Source organism: Tamandua tetradactyla, chromosome 20 (assembly GCF_023851605.1).
Source record: "Tamandua tetradactyla isolate mTamTet1 chromosome 20, mTamTet1.pri, whole genome shotgun sequence".
Taxonomy (NCBI): Eukaryota; Metazoa; Chordata; class Mammalia; order Pilosa; family Myrmecophagidae; genus Tamandua; species Tamandua tetradactyla.
Genome location: NC_135346.1, coordinates 6,922,001 through 6,948,668, shown reverse-complemented (window position 1 = coordinate 6,948,668; position 26,668 = coordinate 6,922,001). Strand labels below are relative to the sequence as shown.

The following is a 26,668-nucleotide window of genomic DNA, read 5'->3' as shown; positions in this document are numbered from 1 at the left end:
TGGTATTAGACGGTAGGTTCTAGCTAACTTTAGTTTCTGTGGCCCATAAAATTGCTGTGGTCTGAGTTAGAGTTTGGCTGATGAGATGAAGTGAAAAAAATGGAGTACTTGCCCATGTCTTGAGGGCAAACCCTCTCAGCACATTGGTATATACTTGAGATTGATATCTCTAGCCACTGGCAGAGTCTTTACAATGGTTGATCAATGAAGTAAAGGCCATTGTGGTAAGAAGGACAGGACTAAGTACAAGACAATGGTGCTCCTCAATCCAGGATCTAATGCTACAACAAATTTCAAGATTTTCTGTTTCGACCCCAATGGAAGTGGGTATTCTGCTAGTGTAACAGTCCAGTCAGTATGGGTATTTCAGGATGACAGCATAGATCCATGCAATGATTCAGAGACCCTGGCTCATTTCCTTTTATATATATGCTATGCAGGGGGGGTCACATTCTTTTTCCATGTAGCCTGTCCCATTATTGCAATTTTCTTTTTGAATGGGCCAGGAATGAAACCTGGGACTCCTGCTATGGCAGAAAAGAATTATACTACTGAACTACCTGTGCACCCCACCCTCATTTCCTCTTAAATCTCTACCATTCCCTTGAGTTTTGTTATCCTCTGCATCCACATGATATTGGGAGGCAGGGAGAGGGACTGCAAGGGAAGCACAAGGGACGTGCTAGTTTGAAAGTGTTGTGTACCCCATAAAAGCCATGTTCTTTAATCCTGATTCAGTGTTGTAGGATGGAAACCCTTTGGAATAGATTGCTTCCATGGAGATGTGGCACACCCAATTGTGGGTGTGACCTTTTGCTTAGATGGAGATGTGACTCCAACTATTTAAGGAGGGTCTTTATTAGTTTACTAGTGTCCTTTAAAAGGGGAAATAGAAGTCTCAGATGCAGATGCTTAGGGAACAGTTGCTTTAGAGCTGACAGAGACATGGATGTTTGGAGATGCTCGGAGTGCTGAGAGAGAGACCAGATGCATAGACACAGGCAGAGAGCCCAGCAGGCATTGCCATTTGAATTCTCATGAGATGCTAACAAACTAGAACCTGGAGAGAGCCAAGAGAAACCAAGAGATGAAAGCCACCCCCAGAGAAGCAAAGTGAGGAACCCCCACAGAAACAGGAGCTGGAAGCAATGGAGCCTAAGAGCAAGGGACCTGCAGATGCCAGCTATGTGTCTTCTCAGCTGACAGAAGTGTTCCCGGATGGCATCAGTCTTTCTTTTTTTTTATTAATTAAAAAAATTAACTAACACAACATTTAGAAATCATTCCACTCTACATATACAATAAGTAATTCTTAATATCATCACATAGAAGTATATTCATCATTTCTTAATACATTTGCATCGATTCAGAAAAAGAAATAGAAAGACAACAGAAAAAGAAATAAAACGATAATAGAAAGAAAAAAATAAAAATAAAAAAATAAAATAAAATAAAAACTATACCTCAGATGCAGCTTCATTCAGTGTTTTAACATAATTACATTACAATTAGGTATTATTGTGCTGTCCATTTCTGAGTTTTTGTATCCAGTCCTGTTGCATCATCTGTATCCCTTCAGCTCCAATTACCCATTATCTTACCCTATTTCTATCTCCTGATGGTCTCTGTTACCAATGACATATTCCAAGATTATTCTCTAATGTCGGTTCACATCAGTGGGACCATACAGTATTTGTCCTTTAGGTTTTGGCTACTCTCACTCAGCATGATGTTCTCTAGGTCCATCCATGTTATTACATGCTTCATAAGTTTATTCTGTCTTAAAGCTGCATAATATTCCATCGTATGTATATACCACAGTTTATTTAGTCACTCGTCTGTTGATGGGACATTTTGGCTGTTTCCATCTCTTTGCAATTGTAAATAATGCTACTATAAACATTGGTGTGCAAATGTCCGTTTGTGTCTTTGCCCTTAAGTCCTCTGAGTAGATACCTAGCAATGGTATTGCTGGGTCATATGGCAATTCTATATTCAGCCTTTTAAGGAACCACCAAACTGCCTTCCACAGTGGTTGCACCATTTGACATTCCCACCAACAGTGGATAAGTGTGCCTCTTTCTCCACATCCTCTCCAGCACTTGTCATTTTCTGTTTTGTTGATAATGGACATTCTGGTGGGGGTGAGATGATATCTCACTGTGGTTTTGATTTGCATTTCTCTACGGCCAGGGACATTGAGCATCTCTTCATGTGCCTTTTGGCCATTTGTATTTCCTCTTCTGAGAAGTGTCTGTTCAAGTCTTTTTCCCATTTTGTAATTGGATTGGCTGTCTTTTTGTTGTTGAGTTGAACAATGTCTTTATAAATTCTGGATACTAGACCTTTATCTGATATGTCATTTCCAAATATTGTCTCCCATTGTGTAGGCTGTCTTTCTACTTTCTTGATGAAGTTCTTTGATACACAAAAGTGTTTGATTTTGAGGAGTTCCCATTTATTTATTTATTTCCTCAGTGTTCTTGCTTTAGGTTTAAGGTCCATAAAACTGCCTCCAATTGTAAGATTGATAAGATATCTCCCTACATTTTCCTCTAACTGTTTTATGGTCTTAGACCTAATGTTTAGATCTTTGATCCATTTTGAGTTAACTTTTGTATAGGGTGTGAGATACGGGTCCTCTTTCATTCTTTTGCATATGGATATCCAGTTCTCTAGGCACCATTTATTGAAGAGACTGTTCTGTCCAGGTGAGTTGGGTTGACTGCCTTATCAAAGATCAAATGTCCATAGATGAGAGGGTCTATATCTGAGCACTCTATTCGATTCCATTGGTCGATATATCTATCTTTATGCCAGGACCATGCTGTTTTGACCACTGTGCCTTCATGATATGCCTTAAAGTCAGGCAGCATGAGACCTCCAGCTTCGTTTTTTTTCCTCAAGATACTTTTAGCAATTCGGGGTACCCTACCCTTCCAGATAAATTTGCTTATTGGTTTTTCTATTTCTGAAAAATACATTGTTGGGATTTTGATTGGTATTGCATTGAATCTGTAAATCAATTTAGGTAGAATTGACATCTTAACTATATTTAGTCTTCCAGTCCATGAACACAGTATGCCCTTCCATCTATTTAGGTCTTCTGTGATTTCTTTTAACAGTTTTTTGTAGTTTTCTTTGTATAGGTCTTTTGTCTCTTTAGTTAAATTTATTTCTAAGTATTTTATTCTTTTACTTGAAATTGTAAATGGAATTCATTTCTTGAATTCCCCCTCAGCTTGTTCATTGCTAGTGTATAGAAACACTACAGATTTTTGAATGTTGATTTTGTAACCTGCTACTTTGCTGTACTCATTTATTAGCTCTAGTAGTTCTGCTGTGGATTTTTCTGGGTTTTCGATGTATAGTATCATATCATCTGAAAACAGTGATAGTTTTACTTCTTCCTTTCCAATTTTGATGCCTTGTATTTCTTTTTCTTGTCTAATTGCTCTGGCTAGAACCTCCAACACGATGTTGAATAACAGTGCTGATAATGGACATCCTTGTCTTGTTCCTGATCTTAGGGGGAAAGTTTTCAAATTTTCCCCATTGAGGATGATATTAGCTGTGGGTTTTTCATATATTCCCTCTATCATTTTAAGGAGGTTCCCTTGTATTCCTATCCTTTGAATGTTTTCAACAGGAAAGGATGTTGAATTTTGTCAAATGCCTTCTCTGCATCAATTGAGATGATCATGTGATTTTTCTGCTTTGATTTGTTGATATGGTGTATTACATTAATTGATTTTCTTATGTGGACCCATCCTTGCATACCTGGGATGAATCCTACTTGGTCATGATGTATAATTCTTTTAATGTGTTGCTGGATTCGATTTGCTAGAATTTTCTTGAGGATTTTTGCATCTATATTCATTAGAGAGATTGGTCTGTAGTTTTCTTTTTTTGTAATATCTTTGCCTGGTTTTGATATGAGGGTGATGTTGGCTTCATAGAAAGAATTAGGTAGCTTTCCCTCCACTTCAATTTTTTTGAAGAGTTTGAGCAGGGTTGGTACTAATTCTTTCTGTAATGTTTGATAGAATTCACATGTGAAGCCGTCTGGTCCTGGACTTTTCTTTTTGGGAAACTTTTTAATGGCTGATTCAATTTCTTTACTTGTGATTGGTTTGTTGAGGTCATCTGTTTCTTCTTGAGTCAAAGTTGGTTATTCATGCCTTTCTAGGAACTTGTCCATTTCATCTACATTGTTGTATTTATTAGCATAAAGTTGTTCATAGTATCCTGTTATTACCTCCTTTATTTCTGTGAGGTCAGTGGTTATGTCTCCTCTTTCATTTCTGATCTTATTTATCTGCATCCTCTCTCTTCTTCTTTTTGTCAATCTTGCTAAGGGCACATCAATCTTGTTGATTTTCTCATAGAACCAATTTCTGGTCTTATTGATTTTCTCTATTTTTTTCATGTTCTCAATTTCATTTATTTCTGCTCTAATCTTTGTTATTTCTTTCCTTTTGCTTGCTTTGGGGTTAGTTTGCTGTTCTTTCTCAAGTTCTTCCAAGTGGAAAGTTAATTCCTGAATTTTTGCCCTTTCTTCTTTTTTGATATAGGCATTTAGGGCATTAAATTTCCCTCTTAGCACTGCCTTTGCTGCGTTCCATAGGTTTTGATATGTTGTGTTTTCATTTTCATTCGCCTCGAGATATTTACTAATTTCTCTTGTAGTATCTTCCTTGACCTACTGGTTGTTTAAGAGTGTGTTGTTGAGCTTCCACGTATTTGTGAATTTTTGAGCACTCTGCCTATTATTGATTTCCAACTTCATTCCTTTATGATCTGAGAAAGTGTTGTGTATGATTTCAATCTTTTTAAATTTTTTGAGACTTGCTTTGTGACCCATCATATGGTCTATCTTTGAGAATGATCCATGAGCACTTGAGAAAATGGTGTATCCTGCTGTTGTGGGGTTAATGTCCTATAAATGTCTGTTAAGTCTAGCTCATTCATTGTAATATTCAAATTCTCTGTTTCTTTATTGATCCTCTGTCTAGATGTTCTGTCCATTGATGAGAGTGGGGAATTTAAGTCTCCAACTATTATGGTAGATGTGTCTATTTCCCTTTTCAGTATTTGCAGTGTATTCCTCACGTATTTTGGGGCATTCTGATTTGGTGCGTAAATATTTATGATTGTTATGTCTTCTTGTTGAATTGTTCCTTTTATTAGTAGATAGTATCCTTCTTTGTCTCTTTTAACTGTTTTACATTTGAAGTCTAATTTGTTGGATATTAGTATAGCTACTCCTGCTCTTTTCTGGTTGTTATTTGCATGAAATAACTTTTCCCAACCGTTCACTTTCAACCTATGTTTATTTTTGGGTCTAAGATGTGTTTCCTGTAGACAGCATATAGAAGGATCTTGTTTTTTAATCCATTCTGCCAGTCTATGTATTTGATTGGGGAATTCAGTCCATTAACATTTAGTGTTATTACTGTTTGGGTAATACTTTCCTCTACCATTTTACCTTTTGTATTATATATATCATATCTGATTTTCCTTCTTTCTACACTCTTCTCCACACCTCTGTCTTCTGTCTTTTTGTATCTGACTCTAGTGCTCCCTTTAGTATTTCTTGCAGACCTGGTCTCTTGGTCACAAATTCTCTCAGTGACTTTTTGTCTGAAAATGTTTTAATTTCTCCCTCATTTTTGAAGGACAATTTTGCTGGATATAGAAGTCTTGGTTGGCAGTTTTTCTCTTTTAGTAATTTAAATATATCATCCCACTGTCTTCTTGCCTCCATGGTTTCTGCTGAGAAATCTACACATAGTCTTATTGGGTTTCCCTTATATGTGATAGATTGTTTTTCTCTTGCTGCTTTCAAGATCTTCTCTTTCTCTTTGACCTCTGACATTCTAACTAGTAAGTGTCTTGGGGAATGCCTATTTGGATCTATTCTCTTTGGGGTGCACTGTACTTCTTGGATCTGTAATTTTAGGTCCTTCATAAGAGTTGGGAAATTTTCAGTGATAATTTCTTCCATTAGTTTTTCTCCTCCTTTTCCCTTCTCTTCTCCTTCTGGGACACCCACAACACGTATATTTGTGCGCTTCACATTATCATTCAATTCCCGGAGCCCCTGCTCAAATTTCTCCATTCTTTTCCCTATAGTTTCTGTTTCTTTTTGGATTTCAGATGTTCCACCCTCCAGTTCACTAATTCTAACCTCTGTCTCTTGAAATCTACCATTGTAGGTTTCCATTGTTTTTTTCATGTCTTCTACAGTATGTTTCATTCCCATAAGTTCTGTGATTTGTTTTTTCAGACTTTCCATTTCTTCTTTTTGTTCATTCCTTGCCTTCTTCATGTCCTCCCTCAATTTATTGATTTGGTTTTTGAAGAGGTTTTCCATTTGTATTCGTATATTCAGAATTAGTTGTCTCAACTCCTGTATCTCATTTGAACTATTGGTTTATTCCTTTGACTGGGCCATATCTTCAATTTTCCTGTTGTGATTTGTTATTTTTTGCTGGCATCTGGGCATTTAATCAGATTTCCCTGAGTGTGAGACCCAGCAGGTTGAAAGACTTTCCTGTGAAGTCTCTGGGCTCTGTTTTTCTTATCCTGTCCAGTATGTGGCACTTGTCTGTCTGTGGGTCCCACCAGCAAAAGATGTTGTGGTTCCTTTAACTTTGGAAGGCTCTCCCTGCTGTGTGTGTGGTGGAGACAGAGGAAAGGTTGTAGGCTGGTTTTAATGGCTTCAAGTTGTGAAGTCCTGGGATCTGAATTCCTTGAGAGAGGGATTCCAGCTGAGATGCGTTTCATTCCTCCCACGGGGAAGGTTCAGGTGGTAGAGAGCCCTGAAAGCAGCCTGTTTCTCCGTTTGGGGCAGTTGCAACCTGTGTAATCCCAGTGGTGAGCCCAGAGCCACCAAGCCTCCATAGAAACAGCCGCAGAAGGCTCTGTTTTGCCCCCTTTCCTCTTTTTCAGTTAGCCCAATAGGCGACTTCTGCCTTGATCAGTTTCGCCTGAGCTGGGGGCCTATTTTTAGTACCCAGAATTTGTTTATTAATGCCACTATTGGTGTTTGGTTGGACTCAGTCTCTACTACTGTTGGAGACCCTTTCCTCTCCCTCTGGGTAGCCACCTGTGGGGGAGGGGCGCCAGCCGCTGGATGCTGCGGCTTGGGGATCCCGCTGATCTGAGGCTCGACGCCAGACCGGGAAGCCGCCTGTGGGAGAGGGGCGCCGGTTGCCGGTCGCGGCTTGGGGATCTCGCTGATCCGAGACTCGTAGCCGGTCTGGGAAGCCGCCCGTGAGGGAGGGGTGCTGGCTGCCACAGCTTGGGGAACTTGCCTCTCCGAGACTCTCAGTCAGCCCGGGAAGGAGGGAGGGAGGGGTGCCGGCCGCCAGCCGCCGTGGCCTGGGGAAGCACATGCCGCTCAGGGATCTCACCGCAGCGGAGTCTCACAGTCAGTTCAGCCAGTCCATACTGGGGTACACTGTGTGTCCAGTCTCTGTCGTGGCTCCAGGAGGTGTTCTGTACTGTTTCTGGTTATTTAGTAGTTGTTCTGGAGGAGGAACTAAGACGTGGGCACCTTACTAAGCCGCCATCTTGGCCCCTACTGCATCAGTCTTTCTTGAGTGAAAGTATCCTCTTCTTGGTGCCTTAATTTGGACATTTATTCAGCCTTAGAACTGTAAACTTGTAACTTATTAAATTCGCTTTATAAAAGTTGTTCCATTTCTGGTATACTGCATTCTGGTTGCTTAAAAAACAAATACATATTTCTTAAATATCAAGATGGCTGAAAATGACAGCCATCATTTCTGCTAGAAGAAAGCATCATTTAACTTGTCAGAACAGTTACATTATCTCATAATTGTCTAAAAGTGACCCAGGAAGAAGAAGAAAATAAATGTTGATTTGGGTAAAGAGTCAGCAGTCTGCCACATGGGGGATTTCACAGATTTATCCTACTCAGATACTTAAAAGGTGCAAGTTTGGCCAATAAAGGAGTATAATAATGGAATTTAATAGACTTGATTAGGTGAAGATTTGAATTGTAAATGCTTTTCCAGATTTAGTCTCCCTACAAGAGTAAAATTTAATACTCTCAGGAATTTTACATTTTTTATTCTGTTATTGGTCTGGTGAATGTATTTTTTCCATATCAGTAAAAAGAAAATATCAGAAACACTTCACTTTCAGCAGGTTGTGGGCTCCAGTCCAGTCCACCAAGAGCTTGACCATCTCAGCATCCCACAGAATATCACTCTGGTCCACCACACTAAAGGCCTTGTACGTAGTATGTAACATCAGACCGTAGTAAGTCCAGAAAGCACAAGTGAATTGAATAAGTAGGCCATCTCCACTTCTACCTTGCCTACTTCTGTTAAGCTGCCACTTCTTTCTAAACCTGTACTAATAGCTTCATGGGAAACTCTTTTGATAGATTATTGAAGATAGAAAAGTCATTTTCAAATGGTTCTCTGAGATAGGCTGGCACCAACTGGTATAGACTGCTGTTGTGTTATAGTCCCAAATAGGCCTGGCCCTGAAAGATAGTGGAGAGAGACAATCCTCTCAATGGACACACTTTTTAGTGGCAGCTCTCCCTGTTAGCTACTTCTTTAAAGAAAGATGACCTAAGAAGTGTTTCTACACTGATGTCTGAGATGACCTTCAGAGTTTTTACACTGATGTCTGAGCACTGGTTAACAGTAGGCTAAGCCTTGCTCTCACAGTAGACCAGGTGGCAATGTTTATGCCCCACATGAATGCTGACCAGGTGATCACCACTGTTTAAGAGATATTTAAAAATAAAATAACAACCACATTAACTCATATAAAGGGTTAGTAATGGAAGCCATAAATAGCTGGTAAAGCTTTATGGCCTTCAGAAGGCACAGGGACATCATGTAAGTGAGAGATTCCATATTTGAACTGGAATGCACTCATGGTCACCATTGGAGGACTCTAGAGTGGGGAGAGCCTTTCAAGTCTGCAATAGATTCACTATGTCAAGGAAGATATTGTTTAATTGTTACGCCTGGGGAAAAGTGGTTGTGTATGTGTGTGTGCGTTTGTTTGTACCTGTGGGCTCTTGACAGAATCTGGAGGGCATCTAATATTTATTTCCAATACAGAGCACATTACTTATTCTTCTGTTGAGAAGAAATTGCATTTCTTTGGGGAGATCATCATTCTCCATTCAATGTACTCACTCAAGTGTAGTAACAGCTCAGAATACAGCAATTAGGTGTCTCTATTTAGAACTTGAAAGCAACACAGTGAAGTAAGCATGAGGCAGACAAGAAGATCACCACAAATGAAAAGATGGTCCTGGCTCTTGAGCTACAGAGATACCCACAGGCCTTTGCTCCCGTCCCTTCCTCCAGACTCCTGACTGATTTTTTAGTGTTTCTGATGAAATAAGCTGTATAATGTATTTTTTTCCAAAAAATTACTGTTTTTACTTAAGTGGTTAGAATTAAATTCTTTTCTTTTCTTGGATACATCAGGCAAAATCTTGCCAGCCCATTTTTAACATTATTAAACGATTCCCTATTTTCTGTAGCAGTAGGTTGAAAAAAAAATTTAAATAGTGGCATCATTTTTACAAATGAGGTTTTATATATGTAACCCAAATTCATCCATCCCTTGCTTATTATTATTATTCCTTAAAATACTACCACTAAGGGAAAAGTAAAATGAAAAACTATGGGATGTGGCCATGCCAATATAAAATGCCAAACATTTTTCTCAGGCAGAAAATATATAAATTGAGTAATGAAAATAAGTTTATAAGGAATAATCAATTTCAAAGTAAATAAATTCTGTGTGTATAGTATAATATAATATAATGTAATGTGACAAAGTTTATGGTATATCCAAAGAAGGAAGAAAATACTTAACAGTGGGTGGGAGCTAGAAGAGGAAGAGAGTGAGGACTCATTCTTGGGAAAATGGCCAGACAGTCAAGTGATTAAAATGTGGGCAGAGATTTGATATCAAAATCATATGTGCTTCAGAATTCTCTTTTCCTTGAGACCAACTATAAAATATCTTCCTGATATGGAAGGCTTTCACAAAAGTGGAAAGGAGTGGAATCTTTGCACGAAAAAAAAAGTGTGCTTCAAAACCTAAGGAAATGTCACATACACAAGACTGGAGAGTAATGGAAAAAGCTACCTATTGAGTGGCACCCAATAGCAAGCAAAACATTTGGATCCGTCCAATCATGGTGTGCATTTCAAATCTGTCCCATGTAATATTCTTTGACTAGAAACTATTGCATAATGTATATTGATGAGTCTTCGCATGAAACGGTAATGCTGAAATACAAGTTTGCATGATATATTTATATAGTGGATCTTAGGGCAAAATAGTACTTAGACTGGAAAGAAAAAATGTGTTGTCTAAAAGACAGTATGAGTTTTCAATAGCTACTATGGTAAAAAGTCTTTAAGGGAAAAGTGTATACATAAGGGTTATTCTAAATGCAAACCCAATAAAAGCAGAACCAGGGAGGTGGGAATGAGCTGTTTCCTTTCTCTTCCTCTCCACTGCTACCACAGATAACCATGTCCAAAGGTTTTGCCAACTCATCTTCTCAGCTTTACGTGCTTTCATTTCTTTTCCCAATTCACGTCACCTGTCACATCCCATCTGAACTGGCCTATTTGTGGTTCTTGAAAATGCTGCAAAATTTCAGCCCTTCAGGCAATAGCGTATGTTCCTCCCTTTCATGTAATATCCTCACTTTCTCCTCAAAGTTTAGAAAAATCTTATTCATTTTTCAATTCTCAGCATATGTCACCATTTTTAAGCCCCACCTAAAGCAAAAATAAATACTCTTACATACTAATCTCATAGCATATGATCATGCTTCCTCTCCAGTACTTACTACATTTCGTTATAACTAGCTGTCTATGTTGCTAATTCCTTTTTAAGTTCTTTGGAGAGGAGAATTCCACCTTATTTGTTTTTGTGTATCCTGTGTCTATCACAGTCTCGTTCATCAGAATGACGTTCAGAGTGAATTAGGTTTTAGGAAATATTGGTGGTCAATACTGGGAGAGGAATACAATTCAAAGTCCAGGTGGTAGTAAAAGTCCGTTTTAAGAATGCTTTCTACTCAATTACATAAAAATTAAGATTAAATATAGAAAGAGTAAAACTTAAAAGATAGCTTTATTTAAAAAAAAAGATAATGAAATAAAAATAAAACAAAACAAAAACCAACCAAAACGTATGTGTTAAGTAGAGCTGGAGACACAGGACTGAGGGCTTCAGATGGCCAGCAAGCACAGATGACCGGTTGATGGCCAACACAATACCGGTGGTTCTAAGCAGTCTGCACGAGGAGAGAGACTGGAGCCTACTAAACTCATTTACTGCTGGTCTAAGGATAAACTGGAACAGTGACTCTGGGGGCCACTTGGAAATAGAGTGAAATGCTCACACTTCATAATCCAGTAATTTCATTTCTATGAATATACCTTAGAAGGTCTCTCACATGGGCACAGAGATTTCCTTCAAATCCCGATTTTTAGTAGACTCGTTTCTGCTCCCTGATCCTGGCTAAGTTTTCCTAATGACTTTATGTGCTGTGAAAGACTGGAAATTTGAGTATGTAGTGTGTCTGATATTAAAACTTTTGTTAGTGGGGCAAACACTGTAATAGCTTAGCAATGTTTGAAGATATGGGTGCTTGATATGCTCTGAAGGAAAATTTACCTCCAAATGTTAAGGTGGAAAGTCACTAGAATAAATTTAGAAAAGAATTACAGCTACATGGCCTTTTAGATTTTTGGTATGCACATTAAAAATTGTGTACAAATTGTTTATAGTGTCTGTGAGCTGGTCGTCAAAACAACCAATAAAATCTTAATTATGAAAGAACAAAAAGAACGTAAGCATCCTGTATTGCTAGTCACCATGAACTATCATCTCTTCACATGAGTCTATGTTCTTTCCCATCTGCTTCCAACTGGGACATTGTAAATCAAAGACCATTTCTTCCTTACTAATCAGCCTGACTAGTGCTGCCTTGTTAATGCTATAATAATGCAACCATTGATCTTCTTATTGTCTCTGTAGGTTGTACCTTTGCTAGAATGTGGTACAATTGGAATCTTACAGTATGTAGCCTTTTTAGATTGGCTTCTTTCATTTAGCAACAGGCATTTAAGTTACCTCCATGTCTTTTCATAGCCTGATAGTTCAGTTCTTTGTATCACCCTGGTATGTTTGTTTATCCATTCACCTATTGAGTATCACTGTGGTTGCTTCCTTCCAGTTTGGACCAATTATTAATAAAACTGTTTAATATTCATCTGCAGATTTTAATGTAGAAGCAAGCCTTCAACTTATTGGATAAATAAATGCATAGGAAAACAATCAATGGATCATAGGGCAACTCTTTTAGCTTGTAAGAAACTGACAAACTGTCTTCTGAACTGGCTGTAAAATTTTGCACATCCACTGTTCTAGTTTGCTAGCTGCTGGAATGCAATATACCAGAAATGGAATGGCTTTTAAAAGGGAGAATTTAATGAGTTGCAAGTTTACAGTTCTAAGGCCGAGAAAATGTCCCAATTAAAACAAGTCTATAGAAATGTCCAATCAAAGGCATCCAGGAAAAGATACCTTGGTTCAAGAAGGCCAATGAAGTTCAGGGTCTCTCTCTCAAGTGAGACGGCACATGGCGAACACAGTCAGGGCTTCTCTCTTGGCTGGAAGGGCACATGGCAAATACGGCATCATCTGCTAGCTTTCTCTCCTGGCTTCCTATATCATGAAGCTCCCTGGGAGGCATTTTCCTTCTTCATCTCCAAAGGTCACTGGCTGGTGGACTCTCTCCTTCGTGGTGCTGCAGTATTCTCTGCCCTCTCTGAGTCTCTCTGAATCTCTCATTCTCCAAAATGTTTCCTCTTTTATAGGACTTCAGAAACTAATCAAGACCCACTCAAATGGGTGGAGACATGTAATCCCCTAATCCAGTTTAACAGCCATTCTTAACTAAATCACATCAACCAGGGAGATGATCTCATTACAGTTTCAAATATACAGTATTGAATAGGGATTATTCTGCCTTTAAGAAATGGGATTTATATTAAAGCATGGCTTTTCTTAGGGGGCATACTTCCTTTCAAACCAGCATATCCACCAGTAATGAATGAGAATTCCTACTGCCCCACATCCTAGACAGCATTTGGTATTCACAGTATTTGGGACCATGACATTCTAATAAGCCACAATTGTATCTTGTTGTCACTTTAATTTGCAATTTTCTTATGACGAATGATGTTAAGCATATTTTTACATGCTTGCTTGACATCTGTATATGTTCTTTTGTGAGAGGTTTGTTCATACTGTTCATATCTTATGCCCATGTTTCAATTGGTTTGCTTGTTTTATTATTATTGAATTTTAAAATTCCTTTTATGTTTTAGATTCAAGTTATTTATCAGATATGAGGTTCACAGATATTTTGCCCAAGTGTGTGGCTAGCATTTTCCCTCTCTTAATAATAGTCTCTTTTGCAGAGCAGAATTTTTAAATTTTAGTCCAACAGATCAATTTTTTTCTTTAGTGGTCGGTGCTCTCGTTGTTGTATCTATAATCTCATTAAAAACTTAAGGTCACCTAGATCTTCTCCTCTGTTACCTAACTTTGCATTTAGCATTTAGGTCTGTGATGTACTTTGAGTTCACTTTATGATGTGTAGTTTTATAGAAAGTCTTGAAATCAGAGAATGAGTTCTCCAGTTTTGTTCCTTTTTCTTCAGTATCATGTTGAGTATTCTGGGCCTTTCTCCTTTCTATATAAACTTTAGAATCAGTTTGTCACCATCCAAAAAGAGCTGCGGAGATTTTATTAGGATCGTGTTTAATCTATATATCAGCTAAGGAAACACGGACATCTTACCAATACTGAGTCTTCCAGTCCTTGAACACAGACTATATCTCCATGTATTTAGATCTTTTTTGATTTCCTTCATCAGACTTTTGTAGTTTTCCATATATAGATCCTGTACATACTTTGTTAGATTTATACCTAAGGATTTCATATTTTTATGCTAATGCAAAGGGTATTGTGTTTTGATTTCAAATTTTATTTCAGTTCATTACTGGGATATAGGAAAACAATTTACTTTTCTAATTAGCTTTGTTTTCTGCAATCTTTGCTATACTCACTTATTACTTTTAAGAGGTGCTTAGTGGGTTTTTTTTTTGGCCAATTCTTTGGAATTTTCTGCATGGACAATCATGTCATCTGTGAACAAAGGCAATTTTCTTTCTGTCTTAATATAAATTTTCTTTTCTTTTCTTGTTCTACTATCTAGGACTTCCAAGACAATGTACAGTAAGAGCTGTGAAAGGAGACAGTCTTCTTTTGCTGCTTATCTGAGGGGGAAAACTTCCAGTCTCTCACCATTATTAGCTGTAGGTTTTTTGTAGATGTTCTTTATCAATTTGAGGAAGTCCTCCCTCTATTCCTAGTTTACAATAAGGATGGGTCTTAATTCTATTTATGGAGTCCTTTATAAGTGTATGGAATTCAGACAGAGAGAGAGAGAAAGCCACAGAGGAAGCAGCCTGAAGCTGAAATCAACAAGAGCGTGGAAGAGAGGGGAGAGGCCAGGAGATACTGCCATGTGACAGAAAAGCTAAGGACTAAGGATCTCCATCAGCCAGCTCTAGAATGCCAAAGTCTTTGGGGAAGAAACTTTGCCTTAATGATGATTTGATTTGGCCCTTTTCTAGCCTCAAAACCATAAGCCTATAACTTCCCATTGTACAAGCCAATACAATGCATGGTATTTACTTGAACAGCCAAGGAAACTAAAACACCTTGAGACTTCAAAGATGCAAAAATGTTTAAATTTAAGCATTTTAGAATGAAGGAAACACATTCTATGATTTCTACCCAGTTACACTATTCTTAAATGAAATAAAACCTACCATAATAATAATGAGGGTCTCAGCTTCTTTCAATGTAAGTGAAATAGCTTAATTGAATTGATATATATGTATGCAAACTAAAAGTTTTGATTTAACTATTTCTCTAATATTAATATATATTTTTAAAATTCTCATGAAAGAGAAATGCATGCTTATAAAGATAAGCTTGTTAAACAGAAACAGTTAACAAGGCAGTAGATGTAGATGTAAGGGGGATGACTAGTCGACCAGGAAAGCACAGTTAGTAACGTTATTGGGTAAGTCAGCCCCGGGAACAATGCATTCTGAACATAGTTGAAAAGTAATCCTTTGGCAGAGATATGTGAAATCTTAATGATTCATGGGGAAAAGAGTAAGAATGTTTGTAGATTGTACAACACACTTGCACAGGATGATTTATTGCTTCATAAAACATTTGACACAAATATAATAGAAGAATGGATTTTTAAGAGTTTAGATCAGTTTTTAACATACCATCAAATAAATTGGCAAAAATATAGAGACATCAGCATTGATGATGAAAACACAATGGCAAGAAGAAACACAGGTGGTATAAAAGCAATTAGTCAAAGTATGCTCACACACTTACTGTAGTTTTGAAGACATGCACTGGCTGTTAAGAAAATGTATCTTTCAAAATAGTTATAAAAGAAGACAAATTGTTGATAAATTTGGATATGGTCCCTGTGTTGCAGGATTTTATCAGACCCCACACAAAGTCTTCACTAAGCCCCTTCTGCTAGCCACCTTTTTATACAACGAGAGGGCTCCCTCCTTTGAACAGCAAGGGTGCTGTTATGCTATAGGGGTTGCTGGGTAGCTGAGTATTTCAAGCAGCTATAAAGGGAGAGCCAGACAGTCTCCCCAGGAATAAGATACTGAGATGTCTATCCTTGGCTTTGTGGGTCCACAGGGGCTAGTCCTGTCCTGCCTGCTCCTGGCTGGGTATATGGTGGCCAAGCACCATAAGCCTCCCCTGCCTGCTCAGCTCTCCTCTCTCCATGTGGTGGAACCAGAGGCACGGGAAGGGCAAATCAAATTCTGCTTCTGGAGAGAGGCGTGTAACCACATGGCCCATAAGTCCAAACCTTATGCTTTGTTTGAGTTTTACCAGTGACAGGAAGAGAGTTTCAGAATTTGTCAATGTATTGAATTTCTTTAGCAAGGTTCTAGTTGATAAGAATAAGTCAAAAGGAGGAAAAATCACTCTGGTTTCTTAAAAATGAACACTGTTAGCTAATTATCTCTCAAATATGGTTAACAAAATACAACTGAGTTTTCTTGCCTGAAACTTCATGTAGCACCTACCCTGAAGTTAGTCCCATAAAGCTACATCAAACACACGCGTGCACACATACACACACTCATACTCACATACTTAGCAGTGCTCCTTGGAATTAAATGTGTGTGTAAGGTTGATTTTCACTGACATTTCATGGAAAGACAGCATAGTGGTTTATATCCCACATCATATAGCAAAACTTTCTAAACATCCTTTTCAAAGATCCCTGCCAACTGTCTTCCACTTCCCCTTCAGACACCACCTCTATCTCTCTCCATCCTGTTCTGTGTTCTGTGACTTAGGAGGTTGGTCTGTGATGAGTACCGATCAGTTCCAATGGCAAGTTCCTGCAGGGATGATGGTGAGGAGAGGAGACTGAGCTCCCCCAACCTCTCCCCGAAGGCTTTATCCCAAAGCTGAAGGTTTCAGTTTGTTAGGCTGCTCCTTTCTCACAGGGCTCTTGGCTTCCAGGATCTGAAAACTGATCTTTCCATTCAGGCCTAGGAGTGACAATGATGCCTTCCTTATACTCACCCAGCGCAGGGATTCTGCACTGCCCCTTGTGGTTTTCTTATACCCCACCCATATCTTGATTAACCATCCATTTTTAAAATCCCTTCCAATTATTAAAAACTTAGTTTGCCATTTTTTACCTTCCTGCCAGGTTCTACTGAACAAATACACTATTTCCCTGTTGTCCCAGAGCTCTACTGTCCCAAGCCCTTGCCACCATTGTCTGTATCTCTCTTTGGCCCTCAGCCTCTCCTGCTCCTCCCCCATATACCTTCTTCCAGAGGGTTTGCCACTGCTGACCGCAGTCTATCCAAAAGAAGCTCATCAAGAATGTTCAGCAAAATAAAATCTGGTAATTAGCTTAAACTACAATCACTGTCCCACCCTCAAATTTTGTTCTGGGTAGACAATGTATTCTGTCCTAGTTTCCTGCAGGTTAATCTTTATAAAAAAGAATGCAATATTTTCTTGTGGCACATGGCATCTCTCCCACCCATGGTGAACTCATCCACCACTTTCTTAGTTTCTCTTATAAGGTGAAGTACGTGAGTATTCTCAATCTCTGCTTATGCTACTGTCTGTCCCTACCTGGCTGGGTTCAACCAAACATTTAGAAATATACAACTGAGGAACTTAACCTGCCATGAAGACATATTTGGTCGCATCTGGATTCAAAGGGGAGTAGAAGAACAGAGTCTTGGAGCCAGGTTCCCTATCACCTTTCTTCCACCTGAAGCATTACAGTCTCCCCAGTGTTTCCTACTCACCCCTATCAAAGAAGCATCTTTCCTCCAGATCTCTGATTCCAGTAAATGCTGAAAGAGGTAAATATAGAAAGTCCAGTGCCCTCTGTCATAGAATGCATTATGTCCTCACCCTAACTTCTGGCTATAATCAAAACAAATGGTAGAACATTTCAAACTCTCTTGAGTCCAAAGAAGGCTTCAGTTTGACTGTGAAATAATATCAAGTCAGGGGTGTAGTCTCTGGCAGGGGCCTTGGGCTGGCTGTAAGGAACCAACCTGATTCCAAATCTCCACCAGTTGCTCGGCAGGAGGTGCAGACTTCAGGAGTTTGACATACTCCCAGCACCTCCCCGTTCAGCTAGTCGGCTTGAGGTCTACAAGTAACATTTAGCTACCAGTCACCCCTAACTAATGTGCTCTAGCTGATCCCAAATCTTGAAACTATTGTCCAACACCTTGTTACACGGCTTGCTACTGATGTCTCTCAAATTTAGATATATGTGCAAACAAGTCAATGTTTTCTGTGATCAAGCTCTTACAAACTAGATCATGGAAACCAAAGTTCTCCCAGCTCTTGCTGCTTTATCTTTAACATTATATGCAGGCCCTGATGCTTATGCAGGGCCTGAAAGCAGAACCTGCAAACTGCCCCTCAGTTCTCCTCTTCCAAGGCTTGCCAACCAGGTAACGTGTCCCTGAAATGTTTTAACCCCATCTCAAAGTCCTTTCCCCTCCCTGCCACTACACTCCCTGAAAACTATTATAGTTTTCAATAACTGGAGGCTAGAATTCATAGTTCTGAAGCTACTCTGATGGTTCGTTCCTTGGCAGGACATTTTAGCGATGTCAGGTCTCAACTGCCTTTAGATATTAATTAACTAGTGAATGACAATTAGGAAAATCCCACGTCCTGCCATGGGTGAACAAGTGGAAAGTAAGTTATCAGGACTAAACTCAGAGCCTCAGATTCCATTCCTGCCAAGAGACATTCTGAGCCTTGGTTTCCTCATTGAAAATGAGAGAACAGGAACAAATCAGGGACGATAAACAATCTTCATCACATGTGCAGTTTCTTTCTGAGTATTAATGGTTGCCCAGAGTGCTGTTAAGAAAGATCTTGAGGGCAAGTTCAGGTTCTGTGGAAAAGAACGCCGTGGGGCATACAGGGTCATTGCCCATGCCTTGTGCGTGCCTCACCAAGATGATTTCTAAATCCCCTGAAAGCTTTCTTCAAACCTGACCAAGAGCCATTGGTCCGCTGGTCCATCTGCAGATGGGCTTACTATCAGATAAGCCATTTTGCATGTATTGAGACTGGTCATGATTCCAGGCAATGCAGTGAGTGCTGTCTTAGTCATTATGGAATTCCTTCTGTTGAAACCTTTCCCTTGTCCGTATCTATGGAGGACAAACATATCCTTTCTCCAGAGTAAACACAACCACATGACAACTATATTACACAGTATGTCAGCAATGAATATGAATTTTCTTCAGTAGACTAGTTCCCTCCTAATCACTGTTTAAAAATACAAATTACATTTTCATCCTTTGACCGATGGGGATTGGTGTCTATGAAAAAATTGTGTACTAGGTTTTACATACACTTTTGTATTTATGCTAACATTCTAAGGCCAAAGTGACCACGTCTTAATCTTCATTTGTCTTTTTTGGTAAGTAAAACATATGTACAATAAGTGAAATATTTTACCCAAGGCTGTAAAGGGGAAGGGTGGAACTAACATTTCCTTTTCAGTCTGAAAATTTACAGGAATGCGCTAGCACATCTGTATGGAATTAGCAGGACTGATTCTATAGATTCATGTGACTCCCCAGGTCCAGTTTCTGTGCTTCTGAGACCAGATTTTCTTTTTTTTTTCCTTAATAAAAATATGACTTATATGCATTATGGGTAAAATAATTAAAACAGGATAATGCAAACTTGTTTAAACATAAAGTCCAAACCATCAAGTTGCTTCATATGTTTGCATTCACTTGTAAAATATGATCTCCTAAGATATTTTTCATTGGGCTAAACACCAAAACAAGCAAATGGATTCTGAAAATGAAAAGGACAGTATTCTGGGATTTCGAAGTTGACAAATTAAGTACTTCTTTGTAACAAAATGATTTCATCTTGGAATCTTCTTTTGCTATTTAATTTATGGAGTTTATGTGATCCAAGCTTACATTTCACAAAAGTGTAAATATATTTAAGACAAATTACACTTGCTTCCATTAATCATCCTTTCGGACCCTTAATTCTAAGTTGTAGGTACTTTTTGTGAATCTCTCATGGTGCTATTATTGCTGACACCCAAGGCCTTGTTTACTTCATTTTTTTCCACTTTTTAAAAAATTAGAGCTCTAATTACAGCTGCTTTTAGATTTTCCTAGGTACGGCACTGAAAAGAGTAATACAATTTAGAGAACAGCCACAGAATAAAGTGCGTGACAGCAAGAGGCCATGAGAAAAGGAGTGCTGGATGGTTTTTTGTTTATAATACGAAGCCACTGATTCAAAATGACAGGTGAGTTCCTTTCCATCAGTTAAAAAAAATACATGATTATTTAAACACGCATACAAAAAGCAACCTACAAACAAGTGCAAACTAATTACAGTCCTATTGAAGAGTTTTATGTATAAGTGTTTAATGTTAGAAAATATATACTAGGGGAGTTAGCCTGTAAAAATAATGTAGACTGGATACATTTTTAGATGCATTTGGCTATAGAAAAAGATGTTATATCCTGGGCAAAATGACACATGCAAAGTTTGGAAGTGGGATGACAATTGCATGACTGCAAAGATCCATGTTAGCGTTTGATGATGATGATGATTATGAGGATGATGATGATGATGACTGAACAATAATGTGCAGGACTAGACAGACCTCTGACTGGTTCGACAGGAATAGAAAATACAGGCCAACGGAAGTACAACATATCAGATGAGGTAGTTAGTATCTTGGAATACACTCTAAGGAGTTAGGATCTTTTTTTTTTTTAGAGGTTATAAAAACGGGCATATAATTTCCAAGCTTGGATGGGGAAGATGACTTCATTAGAAATTGGGCTCTGTATAAAAATGCATCTATATAAAAATGGAATTTACTGTGGCATGAAGATTGCTGGAAGGTCTGTTTCTACATCAATTCCAAGGTTATCATAAATAGGTATTACATGAAAGGTCAAAATGTTTCAAGACCATTTTTTATTAAAAAAAATTGTTGAACACTAAAGGTAGTCACGTCTATACTGTTCTTTTGAAATAAAAAAAAGAGAACTTTAAAAATTCTTCAAAGGAACTTAAAAGATTTAATGATAAATCACTGAAAAGTATTTAAATGACTATAATGAAAATTTATAGGAAAAGCATTTTACCTGCTTTGTATATACAGAAAAGGATTTGAAGCAGACTTTCAAGGAATAAGTTCCTTAAAGTGGACATGCTTTAACACAGCAATGTAAATTTCTTTTCATAGTGAGCAGGAAGTCACACTACATTTGAATGGGAAAATCTTCTTATTTAGAAAGGGTCTCTCTACCCAAGAATTTTAAATGCACTATTGCAATTGGCTTCAAAATTCGATCCCATAAATTGCCTAATATAGTTTAAAGATGGGAAATTCAAAACTTTCATAAAAAACTGCTTCACTATTCCAAAGGGATAGAAATAAAAGAAAATTTGAGTCGTGAAAAAGAAATCCAAACAAAGACATAATAAATTTGAGGGAAAAACCCCAAAGATATCTCTTTGCAAAGTACCAGCACCAACATCTATTTTAGTTTTTCCTAAAGAAATTCCTCCAATAGATTTAACAGAAAAAAAAAGAAAAACATTACTTATTCAATTGTTCTTTTAAAGTGGAGAACAGTTTTTATTGATTATATGTTTCAAAAGAAAAAAATTAAATTTCTTCCATATTGTGATAGCATGAGAGCAAAGAAACAGGCATACAAACAGAAATATATAAAAAGTTAGTGTTTAATTTTAAAGTTTTTGTAAAGGTGGGATTTTATAATAAATTAGATAACTTAGTAGTAAATGTGTATTTTCGATACGAATGTTTTTGTAATTCAAAAGTTAAAACCATAAGATTCGCCAAATATCAAAGAAGGTCAATGTACCTTAAAAATCTTTTTTGTGTGTCTACCAGATTTTGGAAGATGATTAACTACTGGTGTACTTTATTTAAGTGCTAAAAATTAAAATCCAGCAGGTAAGTATTTAGACAGTTATACTAAGGTCACATTTATACTTCGTGCAATAATTTAAATTCTCTATGGTAGGACGGTTCCACATAAAGAAATCTTATCTAATCCTTATCAACAGATAAAATTTAAAGGATCATGTTTCTTAATTAAATAATTATTGCTTATTTTACAACACTGATTAAAAAGTAGAAATACATCCTCAGCATACTAAAGAGTCTCTACACCAAAGCTCGGCCAACATTTTTTTTTTTAATGGTGAGACAAAAGAAAAATATGACTAAGTTTTTAATTTTGCATCTATATAACTCAATTCATAGCAAAACTATGATGACTGCTACTGTTCTGGCACTTAGTGACATTCTAAAAATATATGAAAGAAAAAATGAGTATTTCCTTTTTTGGAAATAAAAAGACAATGATTTTTGGCAAAACTACAGACAAATGAAAAAATTAATTCTACAATTGCAGGATTTTCTCACTTAGTCAACACAAATTGACACTCTTCACACATAACAAAAAAGAAAGAAAAGAAACATGCTTTTGGAAAATGGTTTTTCCCATACCAACAAAATAAAAACTACCAAGGAAAAATCCTGCCAGGAAATAAATGTGAAAGATGCTATAAAATTTTATGAGTAATAAAGAAGAACAACTTAGAGACATTCCCCTCACTCTGGAGGGAAGACCAAATCTTGGGCATTAATTCTGCTAAAAGTATTTACTGGATTAACGTAATTTCTCTAAAAGTCAATGCAATTTTCGAATTCATCTAGAACGATGAATAGATGGAGGTGGTGCCGGGGATGGGGATTGACATCACTCACGATTTACTTCCTCCTTGTGGGTTTCCTTTCTTCCTTCCTCCCACCAACAGCTTCGGGGCTGTAAGAGGAGCTGACTCCACCCAATCCGAACCACGCCCGGTCTGCCTCAGCCAATCAGAACCTCTCTCCTGAGGGCCTGCGTGACTGTTTCAGCAAAGGCCTCGTGACCCCCCTGGAAGTGGCCGTTATCTCGCGAGAGCCCCGGTTAAACGGGCCTTGCCGGTCCTTAGACGTTCCGTGAGGTGCTGGAGCTCTGGACGCCTTGAGGGTCTGAGGCCGGCTGCTGAAGAGTGCTGACACCGACCCCTTCAGAAGACGCTCCTCGCTGCTGGGAACCCTGCAGGCCGCCCAGAACGCTGTGGAGAGGAGCACGCCGAGGTGCGTGAGGCCCAGAGCGGTGAGGGTGGCGGAACGGGTGGGTGTGGCGTGGAGGGTGAGACTCCGCAGGGCGCCTGCCGCCTGTGCCGACCCGGTGCGTGGGGAACTCCCCGACGCTTCTGTATGTCTCCACGGGGGGAAGCATGCCTTGCCAACATCGAAACCCACCTACACTGCTCGAGCTTGTCTGCCTCGGAAACATGTAGAGGAACTTGACACATGTCCGCCGGAAACCGGAACCGGAAGTCCCTGACGGCTCAGGCCGCCAGGCCCACGAGGCCGAAGCTAAGGGCAATCTGGGCGTTGCTCCCGGAGGGTCAATCTCTATTCCTCTAGTCCTCTCAGTGATTTTGTGTGCTTTCTCATATCCTTTAATAAATTGCATATTGGTGAAACAAGCAGCAGTGAATTCTGTATTCTACAGCTACGGATCATAAGCAGCGCACAGACGTGCTTCTGGGTTCTTTTTATTTTTTTGAGCCACTTTTGGTTGGAATTTCTGTTACACACCTAATTCATTCCAAGGTAACAAAGACAATTTTGGGGAAAAGATTAAGGAAATGTAGAACTCATGGCTGCAAACCCGTTATCAATATAGAAGATATTGCATAAGAGAGCATGTAATCGAAGAAAGCTGCCAGGTCCATGTTGAGGACAAGTACAGCAGGACTAGCCAGCAAATGAGAATGAAATTAGTAACTAGTGAGGCAGGAGGAAAGTGAAAATGCAGTGACACAGGAGCAATGCCGAGAATATTTCTCAGGAAAGAGGGTGTGATCAATTAGTTCAACGTTGAAGCTGTTATAAGTGACATAATGTGTATGGGTACAATGAATGCAGAATCACATCCAACTTAGCATTCATTTGGTAATCTTGGAAAGGAGTAGTTTCTGTATAGTGGTCAGGAGAAAACTTGGTGTGGGTTTAACAATAAATGAGGATGAAGAAATAGAAACAATAATGAAGCATAGTTAGGAAATATTGCAATAGCTGAAGTGAGACTCGGACAAAAGGGAATTGTTTTTCCTTTTAAAAAGATGAGTGATAACTGAAGAATGCTTGTGTATTGATGCTGAAAAGAGGGAATAGCTGGAAGAATTGAGTCTTTCATAAAGCTGGAGGGTATGAAATCTAAACCATTAAGTAGAAGAGTTGGCCTCTGAGTAGAAAGTGGACATTTCTTCCTATATGGCAAGAGGTGAGACAAAGGAGTTCAGTTGCAGAGAAATTAGTAGTGAGAAAAGGAAGGGGTTCCTGTCTTATTTCCTTTATGATCTCAATGAAGCATAAAATGAGATCATCACTTGAAAGAGGGAGAAATGTGGAAAGGTGAGGAAGATTTAAAGAAAATGGATAAATTATTAAATATTAGTGTCAACAGCAAGAAAGAATTTAGACAAATAGCATTTTCATCATTGCAGAAAGTTCTGTTGGAAAGCACTGTTGTAAATCAAAGTTCATTCTTGGGGAGTAGATGCAAAATGCAGGATTTAATCAAGCCTAAGCTTTTGGTAAGCGAGTGGGGTAGAGAACCAAGCACTGAAGTTATTTAAATGGAAGTTTCATAGAATGTTAGCTGGCTAAGGAAAGAAGTGAAAACAAAGGAATGGTAGACAGAGAAAAGTATAAGGGGGTATTCATGGAGGGGTAGTTTCAGTGATGGGGTATTAGATTAAGTGAACTGGGGCAGCAAGTGATGATAAGAGAATAGGATATTTGAAACAATTATTTCAAAAGTGGCATAGTTACCATTAATAAGGTTTGTGGGTGACCATGAGAGTCAGTAGCTGAGGTGGGATGGATGCAAAGACAATTAGAAATAAGGAACTGGGAGACCAGGGTTTTGATTGTATTATTGATATGAGGGTTGTTCTTTGAGAATTATGACAGCAGTAGTACTGGAGAGGAAGAGATTGATCTAAGAGTTTGGGAATTCAATAAATGACAAGGAGGGATGAGAGCTTGGAAAGTGACAATGAGGGCAAGCCATGGTCAAATGGTGTGAGCATCAAAGGAACTGGGAGCTTTGAAGACTGAGGGAGAGATGTGTGACAGTAGCAATGAGGAGTGAGGAGGACATTTACCCACATAGTGCCTCTTAAGCTCATGAGGTGGTAGAAAAAAATCCACTAAAAGGGATTGCAAAGAAAACCGGTGTCAGTGAGAGCATCTTGGGTGTCTGATAAGGAATTAAAAGTATAGTATTACTATAAAAACAGTGAGAAAACAGAATAGATAGATAGGGAGGCAGTAGTGTCTGATACACATAAAAATACACTAAAAAGCACATCAAATCGTTAAGAAGGAGTGGCATATTTAATAATTAGTTCTGGGTACTCAGCTCGTCAATGTGAGTATCGAAATGGTTATTAAATATAGAATGACAAAAAAGTAGAAGAAAATCAAAACAAATATTTATGAAATTTCTAGTTGGGGAGTTCTGTTTAAGTTTTGAAGAAATCTGTGGCAGAAAACAACAAACATTTGACAGAGGTGGGTGCACAGGTGTGGTTCAGTGATAGAATGCTTGCCTTCCATGCAGGAGACCCGGGTTCAATTCCTGGACCATGCACCTCCCCTCTCCCCCCTCCCCCCCCATTGACAGATTAAAGAAAACATTAAAAATAAATGATAAAAGTCAAACATGGAAAATATTTTTCAACAAATACTGAACAAGGAAAGGAATCATTATTAACGAACATACAACTCCTTTAACAAGACATCAGGTATGAGATGGGAGACCAAGAATAATAATTTGCTTCTCATCCTTCCCTTAACTTGACTGAAAAAGATGCAAAAAGAAGGGGGCTACGTATGGAGGAGAGGCTCCAGAAGGTGCAATATTTGATTACTAGAGGAGTTTCAGAAAATGGGAGTAGAAAAGATGGAGAGGTGTACATTAAGAAGGCCCATTTCGGACCCCTAAGGGGAAAAAAAAATCCTCACATTTTCAAAAAAAAGAAAACCAAGGCCAGTTCATCTGCAAATCTTGAAGAATGAAACTGACATTAATCTGCACATCAGCCACACTGACTGACAGAAGGCACTGACGTAATAGCAACCCACTACCACGACCACCAAATGGGAATAGGGGATGGCAGGGGAGCAAACAAATACAGATTTCTTGGCCAGATAAATTGTCAAACAAATTACAGTTCAGAAATATACATTTTCAGAATTCCAGGGCATGACTGAAATTATTTTAATTTGTTTTGGTTTTGCTGTTATCCATCCTGCTTCTTATTTAGAGAGTTTTCCCCCACTGTGCACAGTAGTGGTAGGACAAAGTTCTCTGCCTTCCACTATGGGAGACAAATGGATAAGTCCTTCCCTGGAGGAGATGTGGGCTTGTACCTAAGCTTAGTCAATGGAGTCTCCTGTCCAGGGCTTTAAATCAGATGTGAATGATGTAAGGATGAAGGGACAGGGGTAAATCACTGTAATAATATCTAGTGGCAACCGAGGGTCTATTCCTACTAAAAGATAATGATCATACTTCTGGCCCAGTCTGCTTGTTTCTTTAGCCTTGTTCTACAATTCTTATCAAATTTGTGAGTTATCAAAGGTTCTTCTAATAAGTTCCCTTCCTGCTTGAATAGTTTCTACTGTTTGCAACCAAGAATTCTAGCTTACTCGGTTAGTTATATCAGGTTCCAGGTAACCAACCTTCAAGAATTCATACGAAAATGTGGCTGAGTAGAAGGTGAAGGCAAATAGCTTATTATCACATTGTTTGCTTGCTATCAAATATTTTTCAAGGGCAAAGCTTCCATA

The 26,668-nt window shown here is 38.5% G+C and overlaps 2 long non-coding RNA genes across 2 annotated transcripts in view; one reads left to right on the top strand and one right to left on the bottom strand.

Moving 5' to 3' along the window:
• Positions 1–23,124, bottom strand: part of LOC143664894 (uncharacterized) — a 216,638-nt gene extending 193,514 nt beyond the window's left edge. The window contains exon 1 of the long non-coding RNA XR_013166661.1: positions 22,517–23,124. This is a non-coding gene — a long non-coding RNA (uncharacterized LOC143664894). The remainder of the gene's footprint in view (positions 1–22,516) is intronic.
• The window catches only part of LOC143664895 (uncharacterized), a 75,490-nt gene extending 52,202 nt beyond the window's left edge, over positions 1–23,288 (top strand). The window contains exons 2-3 of the long non-coding RNA XR_013166662.1: positions 19,872–20,005; positions 22,567–23,288. This is a non-coding gene — a long non-coding RNA (uncharacterized LOC143664895). The remainder of the gene's footprint in view (positions 1–19,871; positions 20,006–22,566) is intronic.
• The last annotated feature ends 3,380 nt before the right edge of the window (positions 23,289–26,668 follow it).